General features: G+C 41.6%; 1 pseudogene; it reads right to left on the bottom strand.

The window, feature by feature from the left end:
• Positions 1–2,508: 2,508 nt before the first annotated feature.
• LOC114906812 lies at positions 2,509–3,283 on the bottom strand (annotated as a pseudogene).
• Between the last annotated feature and the right edge of the window lie 452 nt (positions 3,284–3,735).

The following is a 3,735-nucleotide window of genomic DNA, read 5'->3' as shown; positions in this document are numbered from 1 at the left end:
ATTAAGCCAAGTGTTCATGTTCCGATACTGCCTCATGACTCATGATGTGACCTTGAATAACTTCTCTAACACAGCTGCCCTAATGGGTAACATGGTAACAAATTCATCCTTCACAGAGTATTGAAGCTCTGTGAATTAGTATATATAAGCCAAACCTAGAATTGTCCTGGTGCTGTTTATTACTCAGATATTCAGATTTGGAAGCAGGGAAAGACACTCCATCCCACCACATATTTAATAACACGACAGAGAATCTTAAGCACTTTGTAAGTACCTCCAACCACGATGACTGTTTAGAGTCTTATGTGTTTTGACAGTTGTGTCAATGACCTTAGCCTTTAATGGGGATCAACTAAAACAGATATGTCTAAATGACCAATGGTTGGCCCTCGATGGAACAAAGGATGCTTTTCAATAACCTAAGTGATTTGGCCTGTGTAGTTCTGTACACATGATGACACAAATGAATTCAAAATAGGAAGATTCTTACATCGTGAGTTTGAGGAAAAAAGCAACTAGAGACTGAAACTGTATTATCTAACATTGGAAATAAGTCTGTTTCTTTGATGGCATAGCAGATGAAGCAACTAAGTTTTAGGGGCTCTTTTGTGCAAACATCTTTCTTTGAAGTAAAGGGAACTGCTCATTTTTTGTTTGTTGGGTGGATGTGTGTGTGTCTGTGTGTGTCTGTGTGTGTGTCTGTGTTTGCAGTGTACACTGATTGAGTTTGCTTATGCTACAACTCTGCTATAAAAACCTGGAGGTCAAGAACTGTGTTTTTAATACCCACGACATAGGAATAAGTATTTAGAGGGTGCTTTTTCTTTTTTTCAAACACAGACTTTTTAAATTTATTTTTTTATACAGCAGCTTCTTATTAGTTATCCATTTTATACATATTAGTGTATATATGTGCTTATTGTTTTTGTTGTTAGTGCAGTAACTAATTGTAGCTTTTAATGTAATTACTGATTAGAACAGCTTTGAGCCATTGAACAGAAATATGTTGGATCAGTGCTCTGGAGTCCTGGACAAATACTTAGAAGGGTTCCTATCACGGTCTTCCTAGATCTTGATTCTGAGTTCTTCCTCTCATCTCACTGCCCAAATTCAGGCTAACAAAGTTCCTATCCCTCTCTCCCCATCCAGCCCTGGCCAGTGGCCATGATGAGTCTGTTGGGAGGCAGACACCAGCAACCTAGTCTGTCTGCTACTGCCTAAAGTCTGGTCTGGTCCACACTGCAATTCCTCACTCTTCCTTTGTGACTCCATGGTCACACCTGTGATTTCAGGTATCTAGTTCCACAGGCCATTGTGAAACTTACTCAGCTCTCTTCATTTGCCAAGGTGGGGTATGCTGACCATGGGAATGTGAACCACAGACCTCCAACTGCATGGAGGACTATTCACTAAGCCTCAGCTGCTAGGTCTGACGTGCATCACTGTGCTTGGGCTAAGGCCACGCTTCCAGTGGCCAGGGACTGACTGTCGATGGATACTGAGGTAGGCCCATTCCTGGAGGGCACAGAGCTCCTCTGATGGGTGACTTCAGCTTGAGAACTCTTGATGGCCTTGCCAAAGTTTCCTTAGAACTGCATTTAGAACTTTTCTCTCTTTTTCATTGGGAACAGATTTGCAATGAGGTAGGGGAGAGGGTCACCCAGCCTCTCCATTTTCTCTCACAGCCATTTCCCCTAATCAATTTTGTACAGTCAATCCTGTGTTAGCATTTGTTTCTGAAAGGACCCAAACTAACATATTGAAGCTGGACTTTTATACTAGGAATGGCAAATTGTATACAGGTATATCAATCCTATGAGGAATTCTGAAACTGGAACAGCCCTTCAGAGTTGTCCCACTGCCCCAGTGGTATGGCTCTTAGAGCCCTGTGTTGAGAAGGATTCTGAAGTAACAGGGTTTAGGCAAATGTGCTGCCACTCCTCCTTTCTGTGCCCATGACAGACATTGCTAATTGATCATACCTATGTATGGAATAGAGCAGTGCTGAGTTAGCAATCAGCCATCAACACAAGCGCTTACGGATGTCAGGCACTTGTCATTATGTTTCAGACCTGCCTGCAGAACGTAAGTGTGAAAGTGTTGTATCATGATGGTTTGATTTTAGGAAGTTCAGTCTTTTATCAGGATTCCTTTGTCAAGGTTTTCTAGCAACTCCCAGGGAATGCTTGCATGTTCTATGAGTCTGTGCTGGTTGATGCATGCCATCTCCATCAGTCATCCAGCTCTGCATCTTTGCACTCCCCACTTGTCACTATCACGATGGAGCAGGCCATTTTCTACCACTTCTAACTTTTTTATTAAATAACTTAAAAAAACTTTTTTATTATTATAAATGCTTTATTTATTTTTTTAACATAGAGGAAGCTTGGTGGTGAATATGTAGCCATTTGATGTTTTTATGACTAAGAGTTAAAGCTCAGGCTCTCTTTCTTATAGAATGTAAATGTGCACCAACACATGTATATGTAATTGTTATCAAAATTACACTTAGTCACTAAAAGAAGATTCGCTATCTGAACTTTCTTCTGTATCTTTTTCACCTTCACCATCAGGCACTGGACCATCTGGCCTCTCAAGAAAACCTGGGTCTAGTCCTTCCGATATCATTTTGTTTCTTATTGCTGTCACTGGAACACCCACTTGAACCATTTTGAGGTATCTGGCATATCTTGGATCCTTGACTACAGTTAAGATATTTTCTGGTGTTGCTTCACTTTCCTGTGTCCAGAGTCTTGTAAACTGCCGTGATTGCTCTGAAGTGGTTTCACAATGTGTTTCATTTGTGATCCTAGTTACACTTATAAGAGATACTTCAAACGTGACATCATCTAGCCCTGGGATAGATGTCAACTTTGCATCTAAAATATTGAGAGTTGTTTCAATTTTCTGGATACGAAGAGAAAGGTCTGCCCGTTTCTCCTCACAAACTGTAGAGAAGTGGTTGAGGAACCATACAGTATGCACCACAAATTGGTTTAGAAATGCCACCATTCACCATTCTTTTTTTTTTTTTTTGGCGGTACGCAGGCCTCTCACTATTGCGGCCTCTCCCATTGCGGAGCACAGGCTCCAGACGCGCAGGCTCAGCGGCCACGGCTCACAGGCCCAGCCGCTCTGCGGCATGTGGGATCTTCCCGGACCTGGGCACGAACCCGTGTCCCCTGCATCGGCAGGCAGACTCTCAACCACTGCGCCACCAGGGAAGCCCCGCCACCATTCTTTTTATGCCTGACCCCATGAGAGGAAGCCCATCCTCATCCATCTCCTCAGCGGGCGGGGGACCCCATAAATTTTGTATTTAGTGAACACATGCACATAACCTTAAAAGTCTAACATAAGCAGTCCTTAAAGGTTTATAATTTTAAAAGTTATTCCTTGCACTGACCATCATTTCTGTCCCCCAGAAGCAATGCCTCCTTAACTCTTCTAGCTACCTCCCCCAGTATTGACTTCATTATTTCTAAAATTTTGCATATACTAAGGTATCCACTGACTTCTCTACATGCTGCATAAGGACTTAGACCATCGCCATGTCCCACCATTTTCCTTTTTCTCCATAACACTCCAACATAGTCATGTTTTACTAAATCAATACTTCATGTTTACATTTTTATGATTTTGCAAATACTATTCAATTCACTAGAATTATGCTTCCTTTTGTGTCCAAACATATATTTCTGCTGGAGTTAATACTTTATTAATAATGAGTATTAA

Source organism: Monodon monoceros, unplaced genomic scaffold (genome assembly GCF_005190385.1).
Source record: "Monodon monoceros isolate NGI ecotype Baffin Bay Population unplaced genomic scaffold, NGI_Narwhal_1 Super_Scaffold_3, whole genome shotgun sequence".
Taxonomy (NCBI): domain Eukaryota; kingdom Metazoa; phylum Chordata; class Mammalia; order Artiodactyla; family Monodontidae; genus Monodon; species Monodon monoceros.
This window is presented reverse-complemented; position numbering and strand designations above follow the sequence as displayed.